We start from the raw sequence: 19,873 nt of genomic DNA, 5'->3' as shown, positions 1-19,873 counted from the left end.
TAACTAGACACAAATTTGTACTAGTTAGACACGAGTTTTCTAAAATCTAACATGTAAATGAAATTAACCACTTGGTAAATGTTACACACTGTCAAATTTTAAATCAAACAATGCATCCTATGAAACAATACTCACGTTAAATATTTCAATCCTGTAATTTTTTTTACTATTGGAATTTTTTTGTACCTTTCAAGCATTTGCTCTTACATTGTCCGTAAGTTTTCTTTTACAATTTTCTTTCTGTAGTACCATTGGAAGCTTATTGCACCTACGAATGCAGTTTCTCATAATTGAGCCGTGAAACCATTTAGAATTAAAAATTTTGGAAGTCAATGAGTTAGTATTTGTACACTTCTCATATATGCTAACTACGTCGTTTTCGGTTATATTGAACTTCTGGTTGGATTGTTTTGCCGGTCGAAACAATTTTTTCTTCAAGGATAATTTTGTCATTTGGAGTTCCGAGGGAAGAATTCTTGTTTCTGGAAGGTTTTGGATTTTTTTCTGCACCAGATTTTTCATTGGATTTTTTATCAATTGGACTTGGATTGCGATTCACAAAAGTGGTTGTTTGGTTTTATTTTTTTCAGAAATTTTATGAATTGAAATTGAAGCGATCTGTTTGATCGAATTGTCTGCTATTAGTTGTCTATTTGAATTTTTGGTGAATATTTTTTTGAGGTGTAAATTGTGAGATGTCGGAGATACATTAGTTATTTCGACAGACCTGCCAAGTAAGACAAGGCTGAATTGATACCATGGCAAAATTTCTTTGTTTGCTATCCCCTACCCTGGCTGAAACGCCGGAAAAAATCCCAAAAATACTGATTAGAATTCGCTTTGATCACAAATCGCTTTTCAAAGGTTAAGTCGCGCCAATAATACAGGGCTGAGTGATGTAGAGTGCCTTTTTAATATTTTGTTAATAATTGTAAAAGTTGTTGTTCTGCGTTAAATTTGTAACTGAACCTAAACTAGTCTACGTTTTTCAGATGTGATTATGTTGAACCATCAGTGGAGGTACCAACTACCATAATTTGGATTATTGAAAATTAATCGGGTAAGCATGCATTATCCACTTCATCATTAACTCCAACTGCAGTTTACTCAAAAGTATACCCAAATATTTACATTTCTGACAAGTTGAAAAGCAAAGTCATAACTGGTAAATAACGGCTTCTTTTCAAGAAAAGCCTAATAGAAGATGGATAATTTTAGTGCGTAGTCATATTATGGAAAAAGAACTATTCATAGGGTTATCCGTTTTTAAAGATGGCGATTGAGAACATGGCGTGTTTGAAACATAGTTGAATAAAGCCGAAGACTTAAAAGTTGACGTTTGTGTACTTAGTTATACTCATTAAAAGAGGCTATGGGGGAGGATCCATACCATCGATTGGGTGATTGTCCATAATACCAAAGTTATTGGCGTGTTTCAGGTTGAAAAAGCCTAGCAAGTTATTTGCGATTGGGATGATCAGATTAAAGAGGTCAGCTTGGGCTGCGACGTGTTATGTGTTTCAATTGATGCTTGACACTGGCTGAAGCGAGTTCCTTTCAAAAGTAGCAAACTCCGTCACATTGGGTGTGAGTCCTTATTATTTATATCTTTTTTTTTTACAAATTTTGCCGTTGGCAATTTTACAAATTGAGAGTTGTCGCCGCACTTAAGAGTTCCTTCATCAGGTGCGGCGTTTTAAAATTTTATAATATACTGCGATGTTTAATTTGACAGTCATTAATCATTGCAATTTTTTGAGGAAGGTTGAGTTCGTGTCTTGTCTCAGATCTGATTCAATGGAAAATATGTTGTGGTCCTGGTTCTTGTCCGGGTCTTTAGATTACGCTGAGGATAATTATTTTCAATTTTGCCTCATAACGTCCTTGACACTTGATATTGCAATTGTTAAATTTTGTTTTTTTTAAAGAGAACTTTCAATCTCACTGCATTATTATTAGTTTAGTATATTGAAGATATCTATATCTGTGTAGATAACTTTTGTTTTGGTGTTAAGATTCGTCCTGCTGCTTTTAGCAAATTTTTCTGCTGCGGATGATAAGACTACTTGAGGCTCCGACTCTAGTCTTTCTGTCTGACCGAGTATTTAAATTTGGAGTAATTTTGATTTTATCCGACACTAAGATTTTTTAAGAATAAGTAAAATCTCTTTTGCTTGGTAGAATAATTATTGAGTATGGAAAGAGTTTACTGTTAAGTTCAAACGCCTCCAATTTTAAATCCAATGTCCAAAGTCTGAAAGGAAGATTTTTAAAGCCGTTAAGGTTGATTGATATCTTTTTGGCTCGCACTGCTTTTTTTAAGTCGAAGATGTTTAGTCTGGTCGTTTCAGGTCTGATTTGCCTCAACTTTGTTTTATGTTTTTGTTACTGCTCTCTTTAGTCTACTAGTTTTTGTTAGTAGATTTTGACAATCAGAAATAATAATGGTTTTTTGTTTTAACACCTTACATTATTTTATCTCTTTATAAATGCAGATTTCTTTTAAGCGATGGTTTTGTATAGTTTAGGATAGAAAAGGAGTTAATGCTACTTCGTTTTACTTCAACTGTCCAAAGATATTGTATAATAGGTCAATTTTTTCGATAATTGAATATTGTTTGAGCTGTTTAAAGCGCAAGTCTGCTGTTTTTACGGAAATTATTAATGATTTATTAATTGCTCTTGAACGAAGTTCATAGCAATTATTGTAAACGTGTGTGTCTTTTTTATGCAAAATTTTTGCTTGACAATTTTTACTTTTCGAGTGACTTTTACGCCCTTGACTTTTTGCGTTTCGCGTGATCTAAAGTTCTCTCTCAATCACAATTTCAAGCAGCTGAACTCAATTGGCGGCAATTTAATCCTAAAAGTCAAATGAAAAGTGCGCCGAAACTGGTTCCATTATTTTACATAATCTTTTCAGTGGTATATGTTAACCTCTAATGTGGTTATTCTTTTTTCGTTGGTTTGGATTTCTTTAATCTAAATATCAGTTTCTTTAAATAATTTTCAGTTTTCCTGCTGCTGGTTTTTCAGATACCGGAATTTCCTGTTGTAGTATTTTGTAGATTTGCCACCTTATGATAAAACTGCAATTAATTAGATAACAATGCCAGAAGCTGCATTTGGACCTCATTATTCCGTTTTTGTTCTGCTGACTTGCTGTACCCGCATTATTTCTAAGGAAGACATCGCAGAAACTTTTTGGCCTCATCTTTTTGAATTGTCCGTAAGAATTACACTTCGAAACTGCTTAAGACTACTATAAATGACCAAAGAAGTTTGAAACTTGACAGAACACTCCAATTGTTGGCCTTTTGAAAAATAGTATAATTTTGTTTTGAGAAAATGCCTCAGACTTTTAAATTGGAAACGCAGATTTCAATTGTGTCTGCGTACTTTAATTATGGGCTGTGCTCAGTGATCAGAAACTGATTGAAACTTACATTTAAAATCGAAAAACTGAACTTTTTCAACTGTAGAATAGTATAATGTGATTTTATGTCAAGTTTTTTTTATTGCCTCTACATAAGTGCGTTATGGTAGCCAAAGAACAGGTTGTTGTCACATTTTCCGAGGTTAAGCGACTTTCAAAATTGATAATTTGAAGTTCCATATTTTTAATTTCGAAATCATTAAGAGCTCTTCAGGCGATGAACTATAGCGTAGAGTCTACGATAACAAATGAGTTCTAGGTTTTCTGTCACATTGTAGTTCTCAAGCATAAGTATTCTTTGTGTGGGCGCGAATGAGTCCTGCATTACAAATGAAAGAAAAACCAATTAATTTTTCAAACTAAAGTCAAAATTAAAACCCCTTCAGATTTTTTTGCACAGGCTGTTGCTTTTTCCCCAAACGGCTTAGCTTTTTGAATTTGGAAAATTTCTTGGGGGAAATCCTCTATATCCTGTTGTCCGTCCTAGATAATTTTCTTGTTTTAATCCTCGTCAGATATGTACTTGGAGACCTCTAATAGCTTCTCTCGTTTCTCTCGTATTTGGACGAAGTTCTCTTTTTAGAGAATTTGATCAATCATGCCTAAGAGCGTGCTGACGCCCTCCGGTGATACTTCACGCCCATAAATGTTAAGTCTGTTTCATAATGTTCTGTTTGTTAAACATGATATGCTCAGACTATTATTCTTTTTTGCATCCAGTTTTCTAACCGATTTAGCTACCTCACTGATGCCACGTGATGCCACCTAACTGATTGTCAACAAGTATTATGTGCTCTTATTTCACCGAGATAAAAGTTAAAAAACAATTGCGCTTTGAACTTTTGCAATTTGGTTAGAAATATTTTCAGCCACGTTAATAAATGCACGTTTAAAGTTTTTATGTTTCTCTGTTTGTCACACGAGTTTTTTCGTTCTTCAAACAGAGTGCCTTGTTTACTTGGCGACTTATAATTTTGGCACTCATTGTTTTCTCTTAGATTAGTTAAGTTTTCTTTTCTGGGAAGGTCTCAGTATATTTGCCGCTACAGTTTCCTGAAACACTTTTTTTTATCTTTTCGAACATTTGTTTTTTATCACTTTTAACAAATCTCTTATGTTTTAATTTGTATTCTAGTTATCCAGCCTATGGTGCTACCGAACTTTTGTTGCTTTTTGGTTTTATTCTAGTTCTCTTTGATTAGTACTACATCAGTGTTTTACATGACAGCTGACCTGCATACATTCTGCTGCGTTCAAACGGAGACATTGTCTGATCCCGAATCCAGTATGGGAAAGGAGGACGATTGGAGTCTCATAAATGAGAATCTTTAATTTTTGTTCCCTTTGTGGTATGATTTAAGTAATGTTTATTAGGGTTGAGGATTCATTAGCGTTATCTGTAATTCATTTCTTCTCTAAGAGCTTAGGAGCGAAGTGGATATTTGTGATTGGGCTAAACAATAGTTGATCAGAAGCGCTAATTTTCTGTTTTTTAAGTGTGATATAATCAGATAATTCTTCTGTTTTTCATCCACCGTTTTAAACCCATTTAGCTATATAACTGATGCCACGCGTTGGTCTTGTTCTAGAACGATTGGTTTTATGTTCGTCATTATTGTAAAATATACCCACAGAATCGTCAAAACAGTTAAATTTAAGTAATTTTTCTGAAGTGTTTAAATATATGAAAATTATTTTGTGCTGATATGTCCTAATTTTAAACTGAAGAAACTAATTACAAAATGTTTACATTTGTTTCGCATTTTTTGAACTTAATAATCTTTTTCCTTATCTTGTCTACATATCTATCTCTGTGTAATATTAGTTCTTCAAACAATTTTCCGATTCTTCTGCGATAAAAGTTGACAACAATTGCGCCTTGAACTTATGAAGCTTCTGCTTGTCAGAAATATTATATGCGACCTTAAAGAATGCCTTGTTAGAAGTTGTTGTTTTGCTCTGTTTTTCAGACGATAAACATTACTTTTTCTCACACATTACTTTGTTCTCTTATATCAATGAATTTTTTATTTCGAGATTTCAGTTCTCTTGCGCTGAAATACATTCCCTGACACAGCAAGTATGTTACCTTTTCACGCATTTTTTTATTCGCTCTAACTGTTTTCATGTCGTTATTTATTAACAAATTTGTTGTTTTTTTTGTATGCGCTATTACTTCCACCGTTTATTAGCCAATGGCGCTACCTAATTTGTGTTGTTTGTTGGTTTCTTTTTGTCTCTAGAGATATTACTGCATTAGTGCTTTATTATAACAGCTGACCTGAATGCATTTTGCTGCGTTGAAACTCCGGCTTGGTCTGGTCCCAAGTCACGAATGAGAGAGGAGGTGGATTGGAGTCTCATAATTGAGACTCCTTAATTTCTGTTCCCTTTGTGGTATTGTTTAAGTAACGTTTATCTGGATTGAGGATTCATTAGCGTTATCTGTATTTCACTGCTTCTCTAAGTGCTGAGAAGCGACGGGGAGCTTTTTGATTTAGCTAAAGTGTAGTTGATATGAGGCGTTTATAGTCTGTTGGTCAAATATGCATAGATAATTATTCTTTTTTGCATCCACCGTTTTAAGCCCACTTAGCTGTCTAACTGATGCCCTGCGTTGATCCTGTTCTAGTGCGATTAGTTTTTTGTTCGTCATTATTGTAAAATATACCCACAGAATCGTCAAAACAGTTAAATTTAAGTAATTTTTCTGAAGTTTTTAAATATATGAAAATTATTTTGTGCTGATATGTCCTAATTTTAAACTGAAGAAACTAATTACAAAATGTTTACATTTGTTTCGCATTTTTTGAACTTAATAATCTTTTTCCCTATCTTGTCTACATATCTATCTCTGTGTAATATTAGTTCTTCAAACAATTTTCCGATTCTTCTGCGATAAAAGTTGACAACAATTGCGCCTTGAACTTATGAAACTTCTGCTTGTCAGAAATATTATCTGCGACCTTAAAGAATGTCTTGTTAGAAGTTGTTGTTTTGCTCTGTTTTTCAGACGATAAACATTACTTTTTCTCACATTACTTTGTTCTCTTATATCAATGAATTTTTTATTTCGAGATTTCAGTTCTCTTGCGCTGAAATACATTCCCTGACACAGCAAGTATGTTACCTTTTCACGCATTTTATTCGCTCTAGCTGTTTTCATGTCGTTATTTATTAACAAATTTGTTGTTTTTTTTGTATGCGCTATTACTTCCACCGTTTATTAGCCAATGGCGCTACCTAATTTGTGTTGTTTGTTGGTTTCCTTTTGTCTCTAGAGATATTACTGCATTAGTGCTTTATGATGACAGCTGACCTGAATGCATTTTGCTGCGTTCAAACTCCGGCATGGTCTGGTCCCGAGTCTAGAATGAGAGAGGAGGTGGATTGGAGTCTCATAATTGAGACTCCTTAATTTCTGTTCCCTTTGTAGTATTGTTTAAGTAACGTTTATCTGGATTGGGGATGCAATCCAGTTGGATTGGAGATGCGTTTTCTGTATTTCACTGCTTCTCTAAGTGCTGAGAAGCGACGGGGAGCTTTTTGATTTAGCTAAAGTTTAGTTGATATGAGGCGTTTATAGTCTGTTGGTCAAATTAGATATGCATAGATAATTATTCTTTTTTGCATCCACTGTTTTAAGCCCACTTAGCTGTCTAACTGATGCCATGCGTTGATCCTGTTCTAGCGCGATTAGTTTTTTGTTCGTCATTATTGTTAAATATACCTGTCAAATTGTCTAATCAATTGAATTTAAGTAAATTTGTCATTTAAATCCAAAAATATTTATTTGTGTTGCGTTTTATTTGAACGTCATCATTTTATTTGTTTTCTTGGCTGTCTACCTGTTTCTGTGTATTGGTAGTTCTTTAAGCGATTTTCTTTGACTTTTCCGAGATAAAAGTTGAAAACAGTTGCGCCTTAATTTCATGAAATTTCTGCTTGGCAGAAAATTTATATGCAACCTTAATGAATGCCATGGAAGTTATTGTTTTGCTCTAGTGTTCAGAGGATGAAAATTAATTTGTTCTCACCTTACTTTGGTCTCTTGTATCATTGAATTTTTCTCTTTCGAGATTTCAGTGTTTTTTGCGCTGGCCTATCCTGACACCGCAACTGTGTTATATTTTCTCACATTTGTTTTTTCGCCGCCCCTATTTTTTAGTAAAAAAACTACCTTTTATGTGTTGGTTGTTGGTTTCTTGTTCTTTTTGTAAATAATACTGCATTAGTCTTATTGTGACAGCTGACCTGCTTGCATTCTGATGCGTTCAAACTCCGCATTTGTCTGTTCCTCATTATTGAGACTCGGTATAATGTTTTTGTCACCTTATTGGTATTGTATAAGTAAGGTGTCTTTGGATTGCTCAGTTGTGAACTGATTAGCTTCATCTGTAATTCATCGTTTCGTTTGAAATTATATGTACAACCGAATGGCCGTGAACAAATAATGAAATGAGTTTCAAAAATGACACTCATTTTGATTATGCAGGTAGGGTTGTCACGGTGTTAGTATGGAAGATTTCCTATCAGAAATACTAAAGCCGTTGGGTAATAGATTCGCGGAAGCTTCCATATCTTCTCAATATTTAAAACTTAGTTACAGCTGAAGAATATTTCGGCGGATCATTATGGCTCTGAAATTAAAACTACTCAATTTTTCAAAACATTTTTCGAAACCATTTTTCTTTGAGAATGGGTTTTTTCTGGTATTAGTTTTTGAATTTAAATGAGCAGTGTCCCCGATCGTGTCTGCTTGGTTTTTTTAAAATCAGAGGTGCTGTGTTTAGTAATTTAATAAGTGACTTGCTCATTTTCCTATCTATTAATATTGTTTTTCTTGATTTTTCTATAATAACAGTGGAGAATTATTATGGCGTCGTTCTATTGAAAGAATTTTGCTGTAATCAAAACATTTTCGGTTATTAAATTTCAGAGTTGAAAGTTGTTAACACGGGTATTTTTGAGATTTTTCTTAAATTCTGACTTTTTGAATTAACAATTCTCTCGGTGATAAAATATAGCTTGGAGACTTTTTAGTAATCTTTGTTCTTGAAATGCTTGATTATATAGTATATGTTCAGTGTAGAAGCTTCTTACGTTAAAAAGGCACAAACTGAGGTAAATTTTCTTAAACGCAGAATGTTGTAACATCGCTGTTTCTTCAATTAAATTAGCATTTCCTCTCTTTTCTTTTTACTTCTGTGTTAAGATATTTACTTGCTAAATTCTTGCAAATTTTTCTTGAAATTATTCGAAGAGATTCAAGCTATTTTGCCGTTTTTGTCTCAAAAACTCTTTATCTCCCATCATTTTCATTGTTAAACTTGTATATTCATGTTAATAGCTTATCACATTGTTCTGCAATATAGATAAGGTTTGTTTTAATTGGAGACTTAGGTCGCATTTTCTGTTTTTTTTTTCACTGGCACTTCAGAGGGGATTTCCATCTTTTGAAGTGCTTTATTTTACATCCTGTTTTTACATTGTTCTTTTTTCAAAGCTTTTTCCATTATCAATTGCCTTTGCCGTCTTCCAGCTAATTGTGTTACCGAACTGGTGTTCGTTTATATCATTCTATTTGTAGGGGATGGGTACTGCATAGTTGTTTCGAGTATAACAGCTGCGCTGTAATTTAATAAGTGACTTGCTCATTTTCCTATCTATTAATATTGTTCTTCTTGATTTTTCTATAATAACAGTGGAGAATTATTAGGGCGTCGTTCTATTGAAAGAATTTTGCTGTAATCAAAACATTTTCGGTTATTAAATTTCAGAGTTGAAAGTTGTTAACACGGGCATTTTTGAGATTTCTCTTAAATTCTCACTTTTTGAATTAGCAATTCTATCGGTGATAAAATATAGCTTGGAGACTTTTTAGTAATCTTTGTTCTTGAAATGCTTGATTATATAGTATATGTTCAGTGTAGAAGCTTCTTACGTTAAAAAGGCACAAACTGAGGTAAATTTTCTAAAACGCAGAATGTTGTAACATCGCTGTTTCTTCAATTAAATTAGCTTTTCCTCTCTTTTCTTTTTACTTCTCTGTGTTAAGATATTTACTTGCTAAATTCTTGCAAATTTTCTTGAAATTATTCGAATAGATTCAAGCTATTTTGCCGTTTTTGTCTCAAAAACTCTTTATCTCCCATCATTTTCATTGTTAAACTTGTATATTCATGTTAATAGCTTATCACATTGTTCTGCAATATAGATAAGGTTTGTTTTAATTGGAGACTTAGGTCGCATTTTCTGTTTTTTTTTTCACTGGCACTTCAGAGGGGATTTCCATTTTTTGAAGTGCTTTATTTTACATCCTGTTTTTACATTGTTCTTTTTTCAAAGCTTTTTCCATTATCAATTGCCTTTGCCGTCTTCCAGCTAATTGTGTTACCGAACTGGTGTTCTTTTATATCATTCTATTTGTAGGGGATGGGTACTGCATAGTTGTTTCGAGTATAACAGCTGCGCTGCTTGTTTACTTCTGCGTTCAAACTCCGCCATTGTCTGGTCCCAAGTCCAGAATGAGAAAGGAGGAGGGTTGGAGTCTCATTGAGACTCCGTAAAATTCTTTTTATTTTTGGTATTGTTTTATTTGAGCTTGTGAGGATTGACTATTGGGTACTGATATCAGCAGAAAACTAAAATTTATTGGAATTGCGTCCGAGCAGGCTTCACTATGGTCCCTATATGATATATCTGATGACTGTTAGATACTAGCATTGCTTATGATGGGGATAGAAAACTATCTATCTTGCCAAATGTAGCATTTTGCGTGAAAAAAATGTAGCATATTAAAATTTTGTTAACTGATGGAAGAAATCGGAAACTGCAGAACTCATGGCGTTTGAACCTATCGTTTTGGTCGTTCCAGTTTCAGGAATTGTTCTTCTAATCAGTGTTATATGTATACCTGTTAACAAATTAGTTTGTTCGTTGTAAATAAAATTTTTCTGAAGTGTTTAAATATATGAAAATTATTTTGTGCTGATATGTCCTAATCTTAAACTGCAGAAACTAATTACAAAATGTTTACATTTGTTTCGCATTTTTTGAACTTAATAATCTTTTTCTTTATCTTGGCTACATATCTATCTCTGTGTAATGTTAGTTCTTCAAACAATTTTTCGATTCTTCTGAGATAAAAGTTGACAACAATTGCGCCTTTAACTTATAAAACTTCTGCTTTTCAGAAATATTATATGCGACCTTAAAGAATGCCTTGTTAGAAGTTGTTGTTTTGCTCTGTTTTTCAGGCGATAAACATTACTTTTTCTCACACATTACTATGTTCTCTTATATCAATAAATTTTTTATTTCGAGATTTAAGTTCTTTTGCGCTGGAATATATTCCCTGACACAGCAAGTATGTTACTTTTTCACGCATTTTTTGTTCGCTCTAACTGTTTTCATGTCGTTATTTATTAACAAATTTGTTGTTTTTTTTGTATGCGCTATTACTTCCACCGTTTATTAGCCAATGGCGCTACCTAATTTGTGTTGTTTGTTGGTTTCTTTTTGTCTCTAGAGATATTACTGCATTAGTGCTTTATTATAACAGCTGACCTGAATGCATTTTGCTGCGTTGAAACTCCGGCATGGTCTGGTCCCAAGTCTAGAATGAGAGAGGAGGTGGATTGGAATCTCATAATTGAGACTCCTTAATTTCTGTTCCCTTTGGTATTGTTTAAGTAACGTTTATCTGGATTGGGGATTCATTAGCGTTATCTGTATTTCACTGTTTCTCTAAATGCTGAGAAGCGACGGGGAGCTTTTTGATTTAGCTTAAGTGTAGTTGATATGAGGCGTTTATAGCCTGTTGGTCAAATTAGATTTGCATAGATAACTACTCTTTTTTGCATCCACCGTTTTAAGCCCACTTAGCTGTCTATCTCATGCCATGCGTTGATCCTGTTCTAGCGCGATTAGTTTTTTGTTCGTCATTATTGTAAAATATACCTGTCAGATGGTCTAATCATTTAATTTAAGTAAATTTGTCATTTAACTGTTTAAAAGTACAGAACTTGTTTCGTGCGGATATAATCTAATTTTAAAGTGCAGAAATTAAATCCAAAATATTTACTTGTGTTGCGTTTTATTTGAACGTCATCATTTATTTTTGTTTTCTTGGCTGTCTACCTGTTTCTGTGTAATGGTAGTTCTTTAAGCAATTTTCTTTGACTTTTCCGAGATAAAAGTTGAAAACAGTTGCGCCTTAATTTCATGAAATTTCTGCTTGGGAGAAAATTTATATGCAACCCTAATGAATGCCTTGGAAGTTATTGTTTTTTCTCTAGTGTTCAGACGATGAAAATTAATTTGTTCTCACATTACTTTGGTCTCTTATATCAATGAATTTTTCTCTTTCGATATTTCAGTGTTTTTCTTTTGCGCTGGCCTTTCCTGACACCGCAACTGTGTTATAATTTCTCACATTTGTTTATTCGCCCCCCCATTATTTTTTAGTCAGTAGAGCTACCTAATCTCTGTTGGTTGTTGGTTTCTTTTTGTAATTAATACTGCATTAGTTTTTTTATTACGACAGCTGACCTGCTTGCATTCTGATGCATTCAGACTCCGGAATTGTCTGTTCCCAGGAGAAACGAGAACCGAATGGTCTTGAACAAATAATGTAATGAATTTCAAAAATGACACTCATTTTGATTATGCTCGTAGGGTTGTCACGGTGTTGGTATGGAAGATTTCCTATCAGAAATACTAAAGCCGTTCGGATATGGTTTGCGGAAGCTTCCATATCTTCTCAATATTTAAAACTTAGTTTCAGCTGAAGAATATTTCGGCGGATCATTATGGCTCTGAAATTAAAACTACTCAATTTTTCAAAGCATTCTTAGAAACCATTTTTCTTTGAGAATAGGTTTTTTCTGGTATTAGTTTTTAAATTTAAATGAGCAGTATCCCCGATCGTGTCTGCTCGGTTTTTTTAAAGCAGAGGTGCTGTGTTTAGTAATTTAATAAGTGACTTGCTGAGTTGAAAGTTGTTAACACTGGCATTTTTGAGATTTTTCTTAAATTCTTCATTTTTGTATTAACAATTCTCTCGGTGATAAAATATAGCTTGGAGACTTTTTTTAGTAATCTTTGTTCTTGAAATGCTTGAATATACAGTATATGTTCATTGTAGAAGCTTCTTACCTTAAAAAGGCACAAATTGTGTTAAATTTTCTAAAATAAACGCAGAATGTTGTAACATCGCTGTTTCTTCAATTAAATTAGCATTTCCTCTCTTTTCTTTTTACTTCTCTGTGTTAAGATATTTTCTTGCTAAATTCTTGCAATTTTTTCCTGAAATTATTCGAAGAGATTCAAGCTATTTTGCCGTTTTTGTCTCAAAAACTCTTTATCTCCCATGTTTTTCATTGTTAAACTTGGATATTCATGTTAATGGCTTATCATATTGTTCTCCATTGTGGATAAGGGGTTAATTGGAGACTTAGGTCGCATTTTCTGTTTTTTTCACAGGCACTTCGAAGCGGATTTCCATTTTTAAGTGCTTTATTTAACTACCTGTTTTTAAATTGTTCTTTTTTCGAAGCTTTTTTTCCGTTATCAATTGCTTTGCCGTCTTCACGCCAATTGTGTTACCGAACTGGTGTTCGTTTATATCATTCTATTTGGAGGGGATGGGTTTTGCATAGTTGTTTCGAGTATAACAGCTGCGCTGCTTGTTTACTTCTGCGTTCAAACTCCGCCATTGTCTGGTCCCAAGTCCAGAATGAGAAAGGAGGAGGATTGGAGTCTCATTGAGACTCCGTAAAATTCCTTTTCTTTTGTATTATTTTGAGCTTGTGAGGATTGACAATTGGGTACTGATCAGCATCGTCTTAATTTTGTGTCTACTTTTAGGGTCGAGAAAGAAACTGGAGAAACAATGAAAGTTTACCATACATAACGGTAACAATTTCTCCCTCATAATAATTTTCAAAATGCCGGTTCTCAGCCCTTTTTGTGTTTAATAATCTGTAGAAACCAATGGTAGGGTGTCAAAGTTATTTTGTGTTGCAATTTTTTTTGATCTTTTGGTTGTCCCCGTATTAATAAAGATATCAGCGGAGAACTAAAACTTATTAAAATTGTATCTGAGCATGCTTCACTATTATCCATATTTGATATACCTAATGATTGCTAAATACTAACATTCCTTAAGATGGGGATACAAAACTATCTGAGTGTTGCTTTTTTTTCGAAAAAATTAAATGCTATTTTCCGAATGTTTTTGCGGCTTTTTTGGATTTTCTACATATATGAAGAACTTTTCACTCTGAATGAAAATTAATTGTCTAGTACAGCTTCTGAGTTAAAAAAAAGTTGAAAACAAAAACTTTCTTGAAGTTTCAGTTATTGGATTCTGAGAATTTAAAAATTATCTTGGTTATAAAATAAAGCTAGAATTTATGACAACAATTGACTTGCAAGTAATCTTTTGGACTTAATTGACTGGACGTACATTGTATACTCAGTGCAGATTCTCCTTTATATTAAAACTGAGAAAAATGAAGGGAAATTTTTTTCACTTAATGCAACACTTTGAGCTTTTGCTGATTCTTTTGCACTTTCAACTTTGCTTTTTAGCAACCAGATTACCGGTTTTTGTCTGTCTACTTTTGGGTAAGTGGAAAAAATGTTGTATATTGAAACTTTGTTAACTGATTGGAGAAATTGGAAACTGCATAATTCATGGCGTTTGAAGCTATCGTTTTGGTCGTTTCAGTTTCAATATTTTTCTAATCAGTGTTATATGCATACCTGTTAATATATTATTTACGAGTTTGTTCTTTGTTAATGAAGTTTTCTCTTATCTGATTAATTCTGTCAGTTTTACTGAGACCTCAAGTGGGAATTCTTTCCACACCCTTAACTCTTTTAACAAATTGTTTCAGATTTTTTATCTATTTTTTCTTCAGTAGAGCTACCTAATCTCTGTTGGTTGTTGGTTTCTTTTTGTAATTAATACTGCATTAGTTTTTTTATTACGACAGCTGACCTGCTTGCATTCTGATGCATTCAGACTCCGGAATTGTCTGTTCCCAGGAGAAACGAGAACCGAATGGTCTTGAACAAATAATGTAATGAATTTCAAAAATGACACTCATTTTGATTATGCTCGTAGGGTTGTCACGGTGTTGGTATGGAAGATTTCCTATCAGAAATACTAAAGCCGTTCGGATATGGTTTGCGGAAGCTTCCATATCTTCTCAATATTTAAAACTTAGTTTCAGCTGAAGAATATTTCGGCGGATCATTATGGCTCTGAAATTAAAACTACTCAATTTTTCAAAGCATTCTTAGAAACCATTTTTCTTTGAGAATAGGTTTTTTCTGGTATTAGTTTTTAAATTTAAATGAGCAGTATCCCCGATCGTGTCTGCTCGGTTTTTTTTAAATCAGAGGTGCTGTGTTTAGTAATTTAATAAGTGACTTGCTGAGTTGAAAGTTGTTAACACTGGCATTTTTGAGATTTTTCTTAAATTCTTCATTTTTGAATTAACAATTCTCTCGGTGATAAAATATAGCTTGGAGACTTTTTATAGTAATCTTTGTTCTTGAAATGCTTGAATATACAGTATATGTTCATTGTAGAAGCTTCTTACCTTAAAAAGGCACTAATTGTGTTAAATTTTCTAAAATAAACGCAGAATGTTGTAACATCGCTGTTTCTTCAATTAAATTAGAATTTCCTCTCTTTTCTTTTTACTTCTCTGTGTTAAGATATTTTCTTGCTAAATTCTTGCAAATTTTTCTTGAAATTATTCGAAGAGATTCAAGCTATTTTGCCGTTTTTGTCTCAAAAACTCTTTATCTCCCATCTTTTTCATTGTTAAACTTGGATATTCATGTTAATGGCTTATCACATTGTTCTCCATTGTGGATAAGGGGTTAATTGGAGACTTAGGTCGCATTTTCTGTTTTTTTTTTTCACAGGCACTTCGAAGGGGATTTCCATTTTTAAGTGCTTTATTTAACTACCTGTTTTTAAATTGTTCTTTTTTCGAAGCTTTTTTTCCGTTATCAATTGCTTTGCCGTCTTCACGCCAATTGTGTTACCGAACTGGTGTTCGTTTATATCATTCTATTTGGAGGGGATGGGTTTTGCATAGTTGTTTCGAGTATAACAGCTGCGCTGCTTGTTTACTTCTGCGTTCAAACTCCGCCATTGTCTGGTCCCAAGTCCAGAATGAGAAAGGAGGAGGATTGGAGTCTCATTGAGACTCCGTAAAATTCCTTTTCTTTTGTATTATTTTGAGCTTGTGAGGATTGACAATTGGGTACTGATCAGCATCGTCTTAATTTTGTGTCTACTTTTAGGGTCGAGAAAGAAACTGGAGAAACAATGAAAGTTTACCATACATAACGGTAACAATTTCTCCCTCATAATAATTTTCAAAATGCCGGTTCTCAGCCCTTTTTGTGTTAAATAATCTGTAGAAACCAATGGTAGGGTGTCAAAGTTATTTTGTGTTGCAATTTTTTTTGATCTTTTGGTTGTCCCCGTATTAATAAAGATATCAGCGGAGAACTAAAACTTATTAAAATTGTATCTGAGCATGCTTCACTATTATCCATATTTGATATACCTAATGATTGCTAAATACTAACATTCCTTAAGATGGGGATACAAAACTATCTGAGTGTTGCTTTTTTTTTCGAAAAAATTAAATGCTATTTTCCGAATGTTTATGCGGCTTTTTTGGATTTTCTACATATATGAAGAACTTTTCACTCTGAATGAAAATTAATTGTCTAGTACAGCTTCTGAGTTAAAAAAAAAGTTGAAAACAAAAACTTTCTTGAAGTTTCAGTTATTGGATTCTGAGAATTTAAAAATTATCTTGGTTATAAAATAAAGCTAGAATTTATGACAACAATTGACTTGCAAGTAATCTTTTGGACTTAATTGACTGGACGTACATTGTATACTCAGTGCAGATTCTCCTTTATATTAAAACTGAGAAAAATGAAAGGAAATTTTTTTCACTTAATGCAACACTTTGAGCTTTTGCTGATTCTTTTGCACTTTCAACTTTGCTTTTTAGCAACCAGATTACCGGTTTTTGTCTGTCTACTTTTGGGTAAGTGGAAAAAATGTTGTATATTGAAACTTTGTTAACTGATTGGAGAAATTGGAAACTGCATAATTCATGGCGTTTGAAGCTATCGTTTTGGTCGTTTCAGTTTCAATATTTTTCTAATCAGTGTTATATGCATACCTGTTAATATATTATTTACGAGTTTGTTCTTTGTTAATGAAGTTTTCTTTTATCTGATTAATTCTGTCAGTTTTACTGAGACCTCAAGTGGGAATTCTTTCCACACCCTTAACTCTTTTAACAAATTGTTTCACATTTTTTATCTATTTTTTCTTGAAATCTGTTGCACTTAGATAACCTTTCTTTTCGGCATCCACCGTTTTCAGGTCATTTTACCTAACTAAGTGGTGTGGCTTGCTCTTGTTGTTCTAGGTCTGTAGGATGTGTACTGCGTTGATTCACGGCTGCGTTCAAACTCCGCCATTATCTAGTTCCAAGTCCATGATGAGAAAGGAGAAGGGTTGAACTCCCAATTGAGAGTCCATAAAAAATTCCTATTTGGAATGGTTCAAGTAAAGTTTGATTAGTTAGCTCAACTGAGGGCTAATTAGCGTGATTCTTTTCGTAATTCTTCTAAGGGCCGAGAAGCGAATTGGGTTTTTTTCCAAAGTTAAAGACTAGTTGAAAATGGGAAAAATTAGTTACTCATTTTCATATCGGTTACTACTGTTTCCCCAGTTTTTTACTGTAATTTAAAAAAATTTATGGTTTCTACAGTTTCAGAGTTAAAAGATGTTGACACTGACATCTTAGAAAAGTTCTATAGTTCAAGTTTTGAATTAACTATTCTCTCGGTTATGAAATATAGCTTAGAACTTATCATAAGAATTAACTTTCAACTAGTCAATCAGATTGAAATGATTGAATAGACATCTTCTGTATAGTTTTGGTGCTACCTACGTTAAATGCCAAAAACTAAGTAAAAGTTTCTAAATTAAACGCAAAATGTTGCTAAATCTCATACCAAATTAGCAACTTATCTTTTCTATCTACTTCGGTGTGTTTAGATAATCTTAACATGTTTAATATTTGGAAATTGTTCTGAGAATTTAATCAAAGATTCAATCTACTTTCTGGCCGTTTTGGGCTTCGAAAATTTTATCTTTTTACTGGGTAAAATTGGAGATCTATGTTTATATCAGGTCACATTGTTCTCCAATTTAGATGAGATTTATTTCATCTGGAGACTTAAGTCAAACTTTCTCTTTCAAACACTGGCACTTCAAAGGGGTTTTCATTTTTTTGAAGTGCTTAACTTACCTAACTGTTTTAAAATTGTTGTTTTTTGAATTTTTTAAAATTTCTATTACCATTTGTATCCTCCGTCTTTTAGCTAATTGTGTTACCGATCTGCTAATGGCTCTTGATGTCATTCTAGCTCTAACGGATGTGTACTGCACAGTTGTTTTGAGTTTAATAGCTGCCCTGAGTGTTTACTTCTGCGTTCAAACTCCGCCATTGTCTGATCCCAAGTCCAACCCTCCTCCTTTCTCATTCTGGACTTGGGACCAGACAACGGCGGAGTTTGAACGCAGAAGTAAACGCTCAGGGCAGCTGTTAAACTCAAAACACCTGTGCAGTACACATAAGTTAGAGCTAGAATGACATCAAGAGCCAATAGCAGATCGGTAACACAATTAGCTAAAAGAAGGAGGATACAAATGGTAATTGAAATTTAAAAAATTCAAAAGAACAACAATTTTAAAACAGTTAGGTAAGCTAAACATTTCAAAAAAATGAAAACCCCCTTGAAGTGCCAGTGTTTAAAAGAGACATTTGACTTAATTCTCCAGATGAAATAAATCTCATAATCCGTTTCTTAACCTTTCTTGTGTTAAACAATCTGTGAAATCTTTTGTCGCGGACCAAAGTTGATAACGTGTTTCAAATGACTTTTTTGGTCCTTTGGATGTCACTTTTTTGATAAGAACTTATTAGCAGAATTAAAACTTGGATATGAAGAAGATTCAATAGCGTCCCTATTTATTATATCCAATGACTGCTAAATACTAGCAAGGTTGATCAGCAGTTTCAGATGTGGATACAAAACCATCCAAGTGTTGCTCTCTTTTGAAAAAAACTGCAGTTTTCCGATTGTGTTGGCGGTTTTTCGATTATTGGATGTTCTACATATACAAAGAAGTTTCTACTCTCAATGGAATTTAGCTGGTACAGCTTCTGAATTTCAGAAAGCAGGAAACACTTCCAAGCGTCAGTTATCGATTTTTGAGAATTTAGAAATTGTTTTGGTTATAAAATATAGCTTGGAACTTATAGCTTGGATATATAGCTGAGAAAAATTGACTTGCAAGTAATCTTTCGGACTAAATTCTGATTGGAAATGCAATGTATGCTCAGTGCAGATTCTCCTTTACGTTGAAATTGTGAAAACTAAATGCAAAATGTTAAACTAAATGCAACGATCTTTTGCAATTTACAAACCCAGTTGCTTTTTTTCAACCACATTGGCGGTTTTTTCTGCGTCTATCCCTTTTTGAGTGAGCGGAAAAAATGTAGCATAATTAACTTTTGTTAATTGAGGGGAGAGTTCGGAAACAGCATAATTCATGGTATTTGAAGCTATCGTTCTGTTCGGTCCAGCTTCAAAATTCTTCTTTCTTAGTTTTGTCATATATACTTAGAGACCTGTTAACAAATTATTTATCAGTCTGTTCTCCTATTGCATGTTATCTGTCCTTTATTGTCTGTTTTATCTTATCTGTCAAATTTACTGAAACCTTAAGTTGGGCTTGCTTCCTCGCCCTTAACTCTTTTTTATATGGTTCACATTTTTAACTATCTGTTCCTTAATTACTGAATTCCAATCAACTTTGGAAAAATCTGTCTAATAATTGCTTATATTTGATCGTAAATAACGAGATATGAAAATTGTATCACAAAAAAACAGTTGCTCGCTAATAAACAGTTGAGCTACTGAGTTACAGTTTTTACCAGAGGAGTTCTTCAGTTGTTAAAGTTTTTGTCGACTCAACCATTTGAAGACCCCAACCGCCAGAGCCATACAACAGTTGATAATAAAACAGCGAAAATCGTTTAATTGTAATAGGTGCTCAGCACAATTTCGTTCGCTAAATTGTTGAAGCCACAATGCTTTAGAATCAACCATAGTAATTTCAGTAAAATATTCTTCTCGCAAGAAAACATTGTTCTTCGAGATAGTTTACTCGAGTAAACAAATAAATTTGGTCAATTAGAATTGCTTTCAACCAAAACGAACAACCAATAGCAAATATATAATATTTGAGCACATGATAGCGTGTGTACGTGTGCGTTCAATTTCCGACATTGTCTGGTTCCAAGTACA

The 19,873-nt window shown here is 33.4% G+C and overlaps 1 protein-coding gene across 2 annotated transcripts in view; it reads left to right on the top strand.

The window, feature by feature from the left end:
• The first annotated feature begins 944 nt into the window (after window positions 1-944).
• Window positions 945-19,873, top strand: part of LOC142358326 (uncharacterized) — a 72,885-nt gene continuing 53,956 nt past the window's right edge. For both annotated transcript variants that reach the window (XM_075409754.1, XM_075409745.1), the window contains exons 1-2: window positions 945-1,060; window positions 1,440-1,587. The gene's annotated coding sequence lies outside the window, so the exon portion shown is untranslated. The remainder of the gene's footprint in view (window positions 1,061-1,439; window positions 1,588-19,873) is intronic.

The sequence above is a fragment of the Convolutriloba macropyga genome, chromosome 2 (assembly GCF_964194025.1).
Source record: "Convolutriloba macropyga chromosome 2, txConMacr16.3, whole genome shotgun sequence".
Taxonomy (NCBI): Eukaryota; Metazoa; Xenacoelomorpha; order Acoela; family Convolutidae; genus Convolutriloba; species Convolutriloba macropyga.
The sequence above is the reverse complement of the archived record's forward strand: the minus strand, read 5'-3'. Positions and strand labels throughout refer to the sequence as shown.